Source organism: Schistocerca cancellata, chromosome 3 (assembly GCF_023864275.1).
Source record: "Schistocerca cancellata isolate TAMUIC-IGC-003103 chromosome 3, iqSchCanc2.1, whole genome shotgun sequence".
In the NCBI taxonomy this organism is placed as follows: Eukaryota; Metazoa; Arthropoda; class Insecta; order Orthoptera; family Acrididae; genus Schistocerca; species Schistocerca cancellata.
The window spans coordinates 647,848,019-647,864,652 of NC_064628.1; positions in this window are offsets into that span (position 1 = coordinate 647,848,019).

Here is a 16,634-nt window from a genome sequence, read left to right on the forward strand (position 1 = left end):
CCCTAAACCGCGCGGCCACTCCGCGCTGCCTAGAGCTCACATCTCCACTCATTATTGACAAATAACAAAATGGCAGTCTGAAAACTCAGATGCTAACACTAAAGTACAGGTAAAATATGACAGTCATAAGTAAGCCCATAGCAACCGGAATACCAACAAGCAAAACAAAAACACTGCTAACTTATGGTCCAACCTAACTGCTTTGGGTTTTATGAACATTTATTCACTGTTAACTTATAATACTGTGAACCAAAAAACCAAATAACCTACTCAGAAACAATATCTTCAGGTCAACCTCTTTTGTTGATGCATTTTTTTCTTTTTTGTTCCGTGAGTTCGTTTATCGATTAATCCGATTGTGTCCCTTCATATGCATGCTGCCAAAACTGAGCTTTCAGATAATCTTACGACACAAACATGACCACTAAAAATTTCCCTTGATAGTTGTACTTGTATTTTAGCACGGGGACACAACAAACGTAAGCTTCGTGGCAGCAGCACGTTAGGTGCCTATATGTAGAGTATTGAACGATTTCGAGCTGAACAGTTCACTATGAATGAACTCGGACATTCAATGTGACTGGGACACAGGAGTTATAGTTGGTACTGTGCGTGATATGTCACCAGTGTCACTCATCTGCCAGGACTGATACAATCTTCATTGCTAGCTAGCGGAAGCTCAAGAAATATTTACTGCAGAAAACAAACTTGAATCTGTGTACTCTAAAGCGAAATTAATAGCTCGAATACTGTGGCATTTTTCGGCGAAAGAATCAGCACTACACTGAGAAAAACTGCAGGACACTTTCTTCACGCACGATCTCTTGCAAGTAAACCAAATCGAACATGAAAGTTTTCATGTAGGTCTTAGTCCTCTCGGAGAGCGAAATGATCCAACGTTATCCGGTTGCGCATCAGGGTCACTCCTTTTTCTGTAGTTACACTGAGCACCTTCCAGATATTGCCGAGTATGTGAATGCCTTCCTAGTGTGATATTGTACCTGTTTATTATACAGGGAACGGTGATCCGTTTCTATGAGGGCAATAATTCATAAAATTCTGGGTTATTGACAAAAATGTTATGGAGGACACACACAATATAGTGACGGTGCGGTGAAAAAACACCTGCCCACCTGCAGTCTGCAGCCGAACTAATCGACAGTGATCGAGCACTGACAACGCCTTCTAACCTACAGGCCTCACCACGAAGACGAGTAGACTATGTGACATTTCCGGTAGACCGTTTGTGGATCAACAAAATCTGTTACAACTCGCGCTACTTGTTGCCAGAGCTGGATTAGAAACGTCCCCTTAGAACAATTATACAAGACTGTGCTTAACCTGACACACAATATTTTTAGCGCAACGCAATCTGACCTCCAATAATCCCTACAAAAGAATGGCCCTGACTAACATTAACCTATACCTTTCACAAATCACTTACCTCACAAAAATCTTCGTTACTGGAACTACTGCAATGCAGCGAGCGCCACTACTGCCAGCTAAATAAAAGATTCAAACTACGGAAGGCACCAACTACTGATAGGCATAGTTAGCAAATGAAAGAGTTTAATAGAGAATAAACAATGTATTTACCTTAATAGTCATAATATATATAGCAGTTCATGACAAATTTCAAAACTCCGCCATCTCTCTCCCCACATCCACCACTGCTGGCGGCTCACCTCCAACTACGCAACGCTACGCAACGCTACGCGCTGTTCACATCCAGCTGCCGCTGCCCAACACTACAATGGCAGACAACAATGCAAACTAGCCACAGACTGCACACAGCACAGCCAGTGATTTTCATACAGAGCGCTACGTAACGTTGCCAATAAGAAAACATAAACAGCCTACTTACATAGCCCCCATGCTCCCCACAAAAAAAATTTTACAAATTGTTTTGGGCAGTGGCCAATAATGATTTGATAAAATTTTTCATAATTACAATAACAAAGAAATCAAATGCACACACTTATTGATACAATGTTGGTCAAAAGCTAAAATTTTCTCACAGTCCATAAAGATAATCCTGATCATTCATCATAATAGGAGTTACAGTTTCTCATTAGTAAAAGAAATTGCACACCGAAGTAGTGGATTTCCATGCAGTCTTGAAGAAGTAGTGTTGTCCTTCCAACGGAAAGACAGTGCTGATTCTTGACATGCAGACAGGTAATGGGCCACAACAGAGCAAACCCACAACAGAGTCAGTCGAAGTTTTGAAGAATATTGGTAGGTAGGTCATCACAGAGCAGACCCACTGTAGTCCTGGTAGAGATTGTGGTATTCGTGGGCCACCAGAGGTGCAGACCCACTGCAGTCCATGTAGAAATAATGGTATTGGTGGGCCATCAAAGATCCACTGTAGTCCATGTAGAGACGGCCAGCAGCCATCTGATGCGACTGTGCAGGTGCACATTCACCATCGAATAGTCTTGCAGAGAATATAGCAAGTCCATAAACCACCACGTGTGCACTCACAAAATTTTTTTTTTGAAATGTCCTTTGAACCAGCAATGCTGTTATCCAGTCCCTTGCTGAATTATTTACATACGTGCAAACACTATCACTCCCTACTTCTCACATATTGTCCATATACTATGACCAACAGAAATGTGTGCAGTGAAATGGAACTTACAAGTCAATAATATGATGAACTGGTGTCAATTACAATGTTATAACATAAGAATACAATTACAAGGTACAAAATACATCATTAAAAACATAACAATACAGATAACATTTGTAGTGCAGGCTTTACAACAGAATAGAAATAAACATATACATCAGTGTTACAGGAATTATGACATGAGTACATACCTAAAAGATCAGAATAACTTTCGAAACATCAACTTTACACATGAGCATTAAAACAAAACAGAATAAATAATGTCTAAACATCTTTACAAAGTAAATAACATATTATTAATGCAAATTATATTTGAGGCTAACAGTATTCCTCATCATAGTGAATGTAGCTAAGTATTAGAAGAAGAAAAAATTCTATGAAATTACACAGAGACAGGAAGAAAACAAATACACAAGGGTACACAAACACATAGTGGGATAACACAAAAGGAAAGGACAGGGTTTGTTTTCAGTGTAACATTTGATACTGCAGTCCAACCCAAAACTTCATTCCATAGATCTTTCCTCTTATTGCAACCTTTGCTTACACCAAAAAAAAAATCCTATCCAAGCATGCTTTCTGTATTTTTCTCGCATAACCTCTCAGTGCATTTCTTCAAATTCCTCACAACTCATTCTCTTATAGGCTACCCCCTCTTAAGCTAACTTAAATCTACTGAGCTCAGATGCTAAACGAAGGGACGAGGCAATGCAGCAGCACAAAATAATTAACACAAACATCAATGACAAAAAATTCAAATTGGCAAAGTAAGCAACAATATTACAACTAATATAAGGCAATGAGCAGCAAACAAGAAAAATAAATCAGTAGTAAACTGGCTTAACAGCGTAATACAAAGTCAAATTCAGTAACATTATACTTGGCAAACAGCAGAAACTTATACCTAAACATGACAAAGCTCTAGCAGAAAAAATATTACAGTAAAAATGGCCATCTTTAATACCTATGTCACATCTTAACACTAGAGTGATGCATCACAAAAACTTACTCTACCAAAAAATTACCAAGTAGTTGAAAAGAAAATTATGTATGCAGTTCCTGTGAAGGGAAATGTCTTTGTGCTCCCCCATTTTTGGGAAATGTATTACAAAATTAGTATTTACTGGATCTGTAGACAGAAAATATTTATATTAGTACATATATAAAATTCTATTTTAACCAATGCTGCAGTGCAGCTAGAAACTAGATATTAAACAAAATGAGTAAATAAATACATAAAGCAAGCCTTATGGCATTTCTTTCAACTAGAAAGACAGTAGTCATAATCAGGTGTATAGACATAAAAATATTTCTCGTCATTTCATTAGGCATTGCAGTAAATATCATAAATTAAGAGCTCCACAGTGTTATCATGTTTTCAAGTTTGAGGGTGTCGTATTGACGATGCTTTCTACAAAGGAATGTCAATAGCGTGGATAATGGCCTCCCTTTTTTTTCTACCTGTGCCTCTGGAAAGGCACACCCTAATGGCTTTTTCTCCAGGCGTCTGACGCAGCTGGGTGCCCACGACGCATTACGTGCAGGTGGTCACTTAACTTTCTTACGGAAATATTTACGACATTTTTCCGCTACAGTGACAGTCTCATATAAAAATATTTCACAGGTCAAGAATTTGCGTTACAAATCTGTAGAAACAAAATCCTATAAATATAACAGTGTTCAAAAATTTTCGCCAGCATTGTGATACATTCACGCATTTACACACATTTCATAACTCTCAAAGTACGATTCTTGGTTTTCAACAACCTTTTTCACAAACCAGAGTCCCTAAACACTACTCATTATTCCTTACCTTATTCGTCGACACTTCTTCAATATTTCGTCATAACAGATACGTAGCTTAATCAAATAACTCATATAACATTGGCTTATTGATCATAAACATACCTCAACAGCATAATACACATCGTATTCGTAAAAATAACATCATAACACCTCAGTCAACTCTCACAATCGTCGTAGCTTCCTCCAATAATTAAAAAAAAAATTCTCTGCTCATGTCAAAAGTGTCATCTGCCTCAAACATACTTTAAGAATCGTGATCCCATACCAAATATATCATTCAAAGCTCTCATAATATCACAATGGGTCCGAAAAAATATGAACAGTTCACAAAGTACAGACAAAATACAATTTCGTAAGTGTGAAGTTACCCAACTGTGTAATTGCGTAAACATGTGTCACTGATGTAGTAAAAAAAATGTTTGTTTCTCTGTTAAACAATCAGGTGGCTGTGTAATTCTGTGTTGGAGAAATATGGTACCGATGTGTAAAGTTGTATAAGCAAATACCATATTAGCTAGGGCTCCTTGTGCTTGCCAAACACATGCTACACAAATCAGGCGTGTACCCCCCTGAGGATTAATGTAATTATACCCTCAGGTGTTAGAGATTACAGCAATGGAATGAAATGTATCATGGAAACTTTCTTTGTACTTCAAAAATCTTGAAAAATAAATGGCTTAAGTACAAAATTAATCCCTCAAATGCGTCTCCTGTAGCGCTAAATGTGCGTCTTACTGTAAGATAATTCTGTGGAAGTGTCGTAGTTATCGTCCTCTGTACACAAAGTTCTGCTGAAGTCAATATACTTACCTCATGATAAACAAAAGTGAAATGCTTTGCGTATAGATATCATAGATATTACGCTTATTGTTGTGATGAAGAACGTACTGTATTGTTGTGCTACGAAAGAGGCTGTCTCATTGTAGCTATACCACAAAAGTTACTACTAAAACATGTTTTACTTTCCAGAATAATACAGAAAAACTGTGCAGATATGAAACAGAAACACCGCAAACAGATTCTAAGTCTGACAAAGATACTAGTAATGTAAAGTGAAAAGTTATATGGCAAAGACAAAGTTAAAAGGCAGATTATCTTTCAATAAACGGTTTTACATGTGAAATGTACGCAGAGTTTCAACTTCAACGCAATTATCATGTGGTATACGTCGGATTCTGTAAGGTCCATTGTAAACTAGAAAGAATTTGTGACTCAAGTGTTTCTTCTTATGTGACAATGAATGAGCTTTAATGAGAACTTTCTGACCAATATACAATTTCTTTGCATTTGCTTTACCGTGTAGTTTTCTCCTTTTGTCTGCTGCAGATTTTATATTTTTAAGAGCCAAATCAGTTATGTCTTTGTGTCGAAGTTTACGTGTATTCGGGAAAGGTACAAGGTCTCTGATTCTGTTCGGTGGTTCTTCATTCCTTAGTACAAGAGTAGGTGGAAAAGCAGTGGAATCATGAGGCATTTCATTCAGCATATTTTGAAATAAGTGTAAATATCTGTCCCAATGCTGATGCTTTCTGTGACAATAAAGTCTGCAAAGCTTATTGAATTCTTTGATAATCCGTTCAGACGGGTTACAATGTGGTGAGTACAACGAAATAAAAACAGGTTTGATTTTATGATTCCGAAGCATGCGTGACCAAACAGCAGATCTGAATTGCGGTCCGTTATCTGAAATGACTTTAGCAACGTGGCCAACTTCACGTAAGAAATTTTTAACAAAGGCGTTGGATACAGACCGTCCAGTGGCTTTACGTAATGGAGTGAAAGAAACAAATTTTGAAGTAAGTTCAACAGCGACTAGAACGTACACAATTCCATTAGATGTTCTGACAAGCGGTCCCAAGAGATCAACAGCAGCAAATTCTTTTAATTTAGAAGGAATAATAGGAAACAACGGAGCAAGATGTGAGATAGTAGATGGTTTCGCCTTTTGACAAAGTTTACCAATCGACAAGACTCTTCGAATTCTCTTTTCCATATTGTTAAAATAACAAGTCGTTCGAAGAATATGATAACATTTTCGTGGGCCAAAATGTGCGTAGCTGAAATGAATGTACCAAATGAGCTTATTAACAAAATCGTCAGGAATGCAAAGTACCCATAGCTTGTCAACAGTGCAGCGTTTGAACAGTATGTTGTTTCTAACCAGATAATAATGCCGAATCTGTGTGTGTGTCTTTTCATGCGATTTGCTCTTGATGTCTTTCCAAATCGGATCTTTATCTTGTTCATGAGCAATGTCCTTTAAAGATGTGGTGATGTTCTCAAAGGCGACTTTCTGAATGTAAAGAATACTGAAATTTTTCTCGAGGTTGCCTTCTGTGTGACTTTTCTCAAGCCCAGCCGGTGCGCGTGACAGCGCGTCCGCAACAATGTTCTCCTTGCCGGGAATGTAGACTATTGTGAAGCAGAATTCTTGCAGAAACAATGCCCAACGTTTTAACCTATCATGATTTAATTTTGAAGACATAAGAAATTGTAATGCACGATGATCACTGTATACTTTTACGTGCTTACCAGAAAGAAAGAAACCGAATTTGTTAAATGTTTAAACGATAGCTAAAGCTTCTAATTCAGTAACGGAATAATTTTTTTCAGATTTTGTTAGCACTCGGCTAGCAAAAGCAATGGTTTTCTGAATGGTAGTGTCATTTTCAATGGCTTCTTGAAATAAATGGGCACCAAGACCGACTTTAAAAGAATCCGTGCTAAGGCAGAAATCTTGTGACAGATCTGGATGAGCTAGTATTGGCGCGTGAAGTAACGCTTCTTTCAAGAAATTGAATTCCAACTGTGCTTGTTCGTCCCAGTTCCAAATAGTATTTTTTCCAGTGAGAGAACAAAGTTTTGGTGTAACAAGAATTTGCATATTCAGAAAAGGACGGTAAAAATTTACGAGACCTAGAAAACTGCGGACTTGTTTTTTTGTGGATGGAACTGGAATGGCTCTGATTGCTTCTAACTTTTCAGGATCCGGCTGAATGCCTTCAGAAGAAATAATATATCCCAAAAACCTCACCTTTGACCTTTTCCAAGTTAACTGTAATTCCAGATTCTGCAAAAATACGTAACAAACTGTTGAGGATGCGATTGTGTTGTTCCCATGAAGCTTCTGCTATCAGAATATCGTCCACATATAAGGTGATGTGACGTTTTAAGAACTCAGGTAATATGGAATTTAACCCGCGAATGAATGCTGCCGAAGAAATGTTCAAACCAAAAGGAAGTTTCCGAAACTGATAACAAACGCCGAAACAAAGGAAAGCTGTGTATTTTCTACATTCTGGATGAAGTTCGATCTGATAGAAGCTGGATCTGAGATCAATGGAAGACAACACTTTTACACCATTAAAATTTTGAAGAAGTTCTTCCAACGTTTGCGGCCTGTCTGTTTCAGGAATGATGATAGTATTGATTTGTCTCGAATCTAAGACAAGCCTGATCGATCCATTTTTCTTCTCAACAACATGTAACGGATTGTTGTATGAGCTTACTGCAAGCTCAATAATGCCCTCGTCAAGCATAGATTGTATTTCTGTTCTAACACGGTCCCTATAATGTGCTGGAATTACGTATGGTCTAACACAAAATTTAGTATGCTCACGAACACGAAATTCGTATTGAAATCCCTTGATTGTTCCTGTTTTGTGAGTAAAAACTGTGGAATGTGCTTGTAAAATCTCAAAAAGGTCCTGCCTATCAGTGTCATTACAATTCTCAATTGTTTTAGTTTTATTCTGAATTAACTCATTAGTTTCAAATATGCCGTCGATATCATCCCTGTCAGTACTTGCAGAGTGATTGTTAGTGTCAAGTTCCGTCGAAAACTCCGAACTGTTGTCTAACAGGAGGTAAAGCCGATTAATTTCTTCGTCGTGGTTTGAGAGCCAATCTACAAATTTCAAAGCTACTGACTTACCTTCTTTCTCTAAACTTATTTTAGCATCGTGAAAGCTTAAGACTGCTTTGTATTCCTTCAAAAAGTCTACTCCCAATATAATTTCTGTCGATAATAATGGAACAATAAGAAAGTTCATAGAGAAGCTGTGGCTTTGACAAAAGAATTCTAAGTTGGTTTGTTGGCGTACATCTACCCTTTTTCCAATGATTGCACCTTGTAATTTAATCTTACGTAACGGAAGTGTGGGGCAATCATTCGATTTGTTGCATTTGCTAAAAGCTGTTTCACTAATTATTGAAATGGGACTGCCAGAGTCAAGTACTGCCGTAAATTTTACGTCATTTACAGTAATGTGAATCACAGGATATGCAATGTTGTTAAGTTTTACGTCGTGTTCCTGGAGTAAGATGTCCCTAATGTCTTCCATTTTTACGTAATTACTAGCTACAGCAGCTGCATCGTCAGTTTCATAAGTACGTTTTGTGGCTGCCAGCGGTGTGAGTCATTGCCTATTGTCCCTTTGTTGGCATGCGTCGTTATTGGGATTCGGAGACCTAACTTCTACAAATTCACCGTGACGAGAGGGCCCTGCCCTGTTTAAATCCCGCCAGTTCTGATGCAATTCAGGTCTGTCGTTATGATCACATCGTCTGTCGTCATGTCGGTAGTTCCTGTAGTTTCTTTCTTGTCGGTTAAGTGGTGGAGAATTTCTCCCTGAATCGTAACTGCGCGCTGAACTGTTGCGTCTTACGTTATTCTGTCTCCCGTAATAATAATTGTTTTGGTTCCCATATTGTCTGTTTCTCTGATTGTCTCTGTGATAGTCATTACCGCGGAGAGGTGATCTTTCCCTGTAATTATTACTACTCTGCCAACGGTTGTCATACGGGTGGTGTCTGTTTTGGTCACGATTTACGTTATAAGAATAGCCTTGTCGTGTATTATTTCTGTCATCGCGGAATTGTGACAGATGTGACCTGTAATTGTTGTGCTCCTGTTTTTGCGTTCCGCGATTGTCAGTGTCAATTTCCAGTTCTTGTAACAGTCCCTGAAAAACTTCAATGTCGTCTTTGCAACGTCCTGCTAAAATAATATGTCGTCAATGTTCAGGCAGTTTGATTAAGAAAATGCGGATGAGTTCTGAGGGGCTGTACGGGTTTGACAGGTCTGATTCTTGTGCAACATGTCTTCAAAATATTTCACAAGACTGGAAAAATTCAGATTGTTCGAAATGTTTCATCATTATGATGCTATGTTTTACTCGGTCTTGTGTAGCTTGAGACCAATATGCTGAGAGGAAGGCATGATAAAATTTTCTTCACTGTGACAATTGTGAACGACCTATCGCATTCTTACAGCTCGTTCATTCTCTAAATAGCCACACATAAATTCTAATCTGTGCTCTAATGACCAGTTGGGAGGAAAACAATGAGAGAATTGATGGAGCCACGCTTGTGGATGAATGTCGTTGCCAGAATTCTTAAACGTTTTGAATTTACATGTAGTAATGAACAGCTTATAGTCAAAATCATCATGTCGGCGGGTCGCATGTCGGTCATTGTTACGTCGTGTCGGCGGTTCAATCTCAAAATTCGTGCACATTGCCAATTTCTTTCATAACTTCCGAAATGCCCTGTGTTATTATTTTGTGGCTGTTCCGTATTTCTATGTCCCTCTTCCCGTATTGGGGCGCGAGTGTCCTCTGAAATATGTAATTCTTGTATTACCAGTGTCAGCTGATCTTGTACTTCCCGGATTTCTCTTTTGTACTGTGTATTGATTTGATTTTGATTTTGTTTGAATTTTCTAATTTGTTCGCACTCTTCTGTGTCATTAAAGACTACCGGTTTTGTGTCATTCAGATTATCATCTACCTTCGTAGATAAATTATTTAGCTGATCCAAAAGTTCAACTACTTTTTCTGATAATGAACTAATTTCCTCCATGTGTCTTTCTGAACCAATTTTCAGAGTATCTACTGTGTCCTTATGTTTTCCTGAGTTTTTGCAAGTTGTGTAACGAAATCGGTAGATGCAACTGAGTCAATTTTAGCTTGCAAGGTCTCATGATTTTCATGAACAATAGTTTGCAGTTCTTTTATGGCTGCTTAGTGATTCTGTAATTCATTTTCATGCCGCGAAAAAATAGGTTGAAAATGCTCACAAATTTGTGTTTTTACGTCATAACAGACTTTTTGACATTTCGATTCAATGTTTTGTAACTCAGTAGTTAAATCTTCACTTGTTTGTTCAAGTGTGGTGTCTAACTTTTGAAGATTTTGTTCCATTGTGTCTAACTTTTTAAGATTTTGTTCCACTGTGTCGAACTGTTGCTGTGTTTGTCTCTGGTGTTGTTCCATTGTGTCTAACTTTTGAAGATTTTGTTCCATTGTATCTAACTGTTGCTGTGTTTGTCTCTGGTGTTGTTCCATTGTGTCTAACTTTTGAAGATTTTGTTCCATTGTGTCTAACTTTTGAAGCTTTTGTCCCATTTGTTGCATTAATTGTAATAACAATGGACTGGTGTCTGAAACATGTTCCTCAGTGCTTTTCGGCAGTGAATTTGCACCGGCAACATTCACATTTTGACAAGCAGAAAATGTGTCTTGACTTATTTGAGAAAACGGTGAGGACCCAAAACCTGAATCTACAGTATTTGCGAGATTGTGTCCTGTCATTTCGGATTCCTGAGGCAAGCTGTTGCCTACCGATCGATCGATAATGCTTCCCTGTTCACTAATTGTTTCGCTGTCTACGCCATTATTTGCCGCCCGCTCCATTTCCCTATGCACAATTACCAAATTACTACTTTGAACATTAGTTATTTCATTACACGGTGGCGCTAACACACTGCTTTCGTATTCACTGTCATTTCTCAGTTTACTTTGAAGCCTAGTATTACGTTTTTCACACGCCATTATTGTCACAATATGTCACACGACAACACAGAAAAGCACAATTTGAAGAGCAAAAATAAGAGAACACATTAACATAGTACTGAAAATAATATCTAATTAATTGCAGCTGCGAAATACTTGGTGCAAATCTACATGCATGCCACAACTGTTTTACTGTACAACAATGAAAAACTACAACTACAATGGAAATTCTCTCTATAATTACGCGCTGGCAATAAACAAAAGCTACACTAATTACACAAACTACAAGAAAAAAATCAGAAGATTCCAGTGAGGTATCCTCGGGTAAGGGTCGACATATGAAACGTCCCCTTAGAACAATTATACAAGACTGTGCTTAACCTGACACACCATATTTTTAGCGCAACGCAATCTGACTTCCAATAATCCCTACAAAAGAATGGCCCTGACTAACATTAACCTATACCTTTCACAAATCACTTACCTCACAAAAATCTTCGTTACTGGAACTACTGCAATACAGCGAGCGCCACTACTGCCAGCTAAATAAAAGATTCAAACTACGGAAGGCACTAACTACTGATAGGCATAGTTAGCAAATGAAAGATTTTAATAGAGAACAAACAATGTATTTACCTTAATAGTCATAATATATATAGCAGTTCATGACAAATTTCAAAACTCCGCCATCTCTCTCCCCACATCCACCACTGCTGGCGGCTCACCTCCAACTGCGCAACGCTACGCGCTGTTCACATCCAGCTGCCGCTGCCCAACACTACAATGGCAGACAACAATGCAAACTAGCCACAGACTGCACACAGCACAGCCAGTGATTTTCATACAGAGCGCTACGTAACGTTGCCAATAAGAAAACATAAACAGCCTACTTACAGATTTAATGGCAGTACCAACAGTGCAAACTCAATACATCGATTGAACGCGTTGTTCATTTAATTTCATGTATGAATCATTGCAATAAAAAGAAGTGACGGTTACAAAGCAATACGCAGTGACAAACTTTCCCTGTATAATAATGTGGTTAATTACTGTGGATTTATCTGTATAAGCAATTCCAAATAAAGTGTTTATCGTGGCTAACCCACGCACTAAAGAAAATGTTGGTTACCGTTTATGTTGATTTCAAAATACACTCATTGATCCTGAGACTTGATCTACAGAAATAAATCAGTTGTTAATTCTGAGGTTTCGATGTACTCATTCGAAATAGTATACTAGTGTTGTGTGTTACGTTGCAGAGAAAATTATGAAAATGGGTCACCAGTAGCGGTGTTTCCTATTCTTAAAAGCACAGAACTCCAGCAGAAATGAATAGCTGCAGTACACACTGAAAAATTCCAGGTTACACAGAATTCGAAGGTAAACTCACCGTTCTAACAGTTCAGTTATATTTTCTCAGTGCATGTGTGCTTTAATATAGAGAGCATGAGCAATATATCGTGTGTAAGTTAACATGATGTCTAGATGTCCAGTAACAACGCTTTTTCGGTTGACCTGATGGCTTTCTATAGCAAACAAGTGCACTGTACACTGTATCCAATCACTGGTGGACTGTGATTTACTTATGTAGGAATATCTTTAGCTTTATAACTTAAAATACTGAGTCAGTATTACTCGATTTATTCCATAATTAACCGACACTAGTCCCGTGTTTGTGTTGATACTTAGTGCCATGATTTCCCTTGGGCGTTATCATATTAACTAATAAAATTTTTTGTCATTATTTAAAGGTCCGCGAACTCCACTTTACTACGGACCTAACTTTGAGACTATTTCCACAGTTACACAGGGAAGAAATATTCTGTGCCTCTTCCGAAACCTTGCCTTAAACCAGGAACCTTACCATCGATTCTGCCTAAGTGTCCGAAGTACCTTTCGTCAGCTCTTTGTTAAAGGGAAATGGAAATGAGAGACGGGAGCGTCTGGAAAACAGAAACTTAGGAATAGCTATTGTAGTCATTATAGCAACTCATGCACAGTATGAACAGGAACGACATTTCGTGGACTTCAATGGCTTTCCTAAGTGCTTAGAGGGGATCAAGCTGCCAAAAGATTAGTGTATCATAAATTCAGATAATACCGTTAGCTTTTTTTCCAGTAGACACAGCAGACATTTCTAACTTTTTTGTTTGTTGTGTTGAACTGACTGGAGTATGAAGTTAAGCGTTGGTAAAAGTGTAATCACAAAACTTGGTACAATGAAGTTTGCGTTAACTATAAACGATTTAAATGACTCAATTTACGTTATTGATAACTTGCAGAACATCACCAGAAAGACCAATGGTAGTTCAGTAACAGACTACTTACTATTCATAACCAAATTATTTGAAATTTATGGCAGTTTTTTTTCTGTTTGACGAGACTGAAAGTAGAAAAAATAATATTTTTGCGAGCAAGTGAATTTAAAGGTTGTCCAAAAAAAAAAAAAAAAACCATTACAGACACTCGTCAGATTGTATTATATTTCGTGGTGTTTTATTTTCAATGCTTACAAGTTCATAAGAAGCACACACTATATTGTGCTACCCCATTCTAATACACAGCGTAAGAGTTGATCATATTTTCAAACAAAACAGCAGGTCAGCAGCTATGTGGAAATTTTCTGTTGCATACAGTATAGAAGTTCCAGTTTTTTTGCGAATCATATCATGTCGTTTCATTAATAGTTGATGAAATTCACTAGAAGCCTTATTTGGACTTCGTGGGAGGTAACATTTTGGGTGCTGCGTTCAATTCTAACAATATGGCAACTAGTGCTCAGGTATTTATTATACAAAGTTTCTGGACTATATGCAGTAGGTTTTAAGGTAGTCTGTGTTGTTAAGGAAAACAGTTCAATTAGTGGACAGACAATCAGCTCTTTAGAAATGCCCTTGTGATGACACTCAACCCACTTTCCTTTGTTTTAGATTCTTTTCACGTATTAACATGTGTCAGACCCACTGGATCAATAAAAGATCCTGATCAGACAATAAAGTACCCCAAACTTGAAACTGTTTCAGACTGATTATATCTGCAGTTAAAAAGCTACATAACATTGAGTGTACCAAGATAACAAACTTAGTATCTTTATCCAAGTAACCTGGTGCGACAAAATGTCAAACTTATGCTTAATATTTTCAGTGAGATAAGTGTCCATGGTGTGTTAGCCTTGGTGGAACATCATTGAAAGTTTTGAGGGCACTGCTGAATTCATTAAATTAATTTGTACTTGGTGAAACATTTTAAATGTTAGCTTACCTGTTAGACATATTCGTTGCAATGCAGGAACCACTCTCCAGTACAAGTGATAAAAATATGGATTTGAATTTTAAATATCTTTTGCCATGAAAGGTTCAGATAGATACTATAGCAGCAAGATTTGGAGAATATCGAACAATTGTAGGATCTCAGTATTGAGACAGGTATTTGAAATTAAATCCAAGCAAAGAATGCACGCCCTGCTATCTTTGAAAATTTCGCATCCGCTCCTGGAGAAGGTGGTATAGATTTAGATTGTTTTGAAACTAGCTGTGTAGATGATGTAACCTTACCACCACCACCACAACCATCAAACTTTGACAGTGTAATGTAATTCAGTGAGGAACAAATTCAGTCTGTTTAGGAATACTTGCCTGTTTTCACATACTCGTTGGGGTACTGTGCCAGAGCTGTTCTTAAGAATCTGAGATGTGAAACATGTAAAACACATTTAGTGCTAGATAAAACATTACTAGTAATAGACAATAACGAAGGTTATGAACTAATAAGGAAGGTGGACAGAGGTGGATTGTATTTTCCTAATGGTGATGTTATTAATACTACTACTTTTACTTGTTTAATTGTTAAAAACTTAGCGTCTGGAGAACATGAACAGAGCTTCATGAGATGCTCATTTCAGAGAAATTTAATTATAAGATTAGCTGTTCATGTAATTAAAAGAGCAGACGTCTTTCTAAGGGAGTTTTTAGTAGTTAGGTAGACACCACAAAAGAATTCTTCACTTTGTAATAAAAGTAACGTGTAATGTGTCTCAACAAAAATGGTTAAAATGGCTCTGAGCACTATGCGACTTAACTTCTGAGGTCATCAGTCGCCTAGAACTTAGAACTAATTAAACCTGACTAACCTAAGGACATCACACACATCCATGCCTGAGGCAGGATTCGAAACCTGCGACCGAAAGTGGTCGCTTGGTTCCAGACTGTAGCGCCTAGAACCACACGGCCACTCCGGCCGGTTGTTTCTCAACAATTATGTTACAAAATTAATGGCAGCCATAACAGAAATAACAGCAAAAAGAGAAAACTGTCCAACGTAAAGTAGTTTGGCATAAATTTTGTGAGAAGTTAAGAAAATTTATATTTGTCAATTTTTCCTCAGTCCTATTTTTTTCTTCTCCAAATGCGTAACTGCATTGTTAAAACTAAACATGCATAAGAGTAGGTCTATATTTCATTTACAAATATTTAGTTTCATTAACAGCAGTGTTTCGGTACATGTTAGACAGTTAAGATGACACAGACAAAGGTGTCATATTTATAAACCTCTCTGTTTGCTTTGTTATTTAAAAATTGGTTACATGAGCATTTATAATTAAGCTATTTCCGACAACAATATCGATGCGATTGGTGAGTCATTTATGTCCGAGTGAATTAGAGATTTGTGAAGTAATTAAACTTACAATCATCAGTACATAATTACGTCATCCTGCCTGCTAACTTTTATCACTGTACGTATCTCTATCACACTATCTCTATTAGCGTACTTTAAAGGCTGTGGTATATCTAGGCTTCTTTCACTCGTATTTCTTAAGAAGTAGTAAAATTTTAGATATGATTTCAAACACAACAAAAGGAGATCAGTGTATTGTAACGGGCGTAGCATGCACTTCGCTTTAGCTTGGAGTAACGGGACAATTTCTTTGAAAATGACACAGGCTGATGGTCGGGAACTAAGTCGTGTGATTTATGTTGTAGCCCGCATCTCGTGCTCGTGCGGTAGCGTTCTCGCTTCCCACGCCCGGGTTCCCGGGTTCGATTCCCGGCGGGATCAGGGATTTTCTCTGCCTCGTGATGGCTGGGTGTTGTGTGACGTCCTTAGGTTAGTTAGGTTTAAGTAGTTCTAAGTTCTAGGGGACTGATGACCTAAGATGTTAAGTCCCATAGTGCTCAGAGCCAGCCATTTATGTTGTAACCGCAACAGGAACGGTTACGGGGTTCCCGCTAACACAAAACGCGGCGGGACTGAACGGGAGCGGCCCGCGAACAAACAAGACGGACGAACGGGAATGGAAGGACGAGCAAGCAACGGACAACTCAGCAAGACACCAAGTATTAAGCAACGGGTTCACAAGAGATAACCTCACGAAATCAAAACAACATCCACTCGTAAACGGG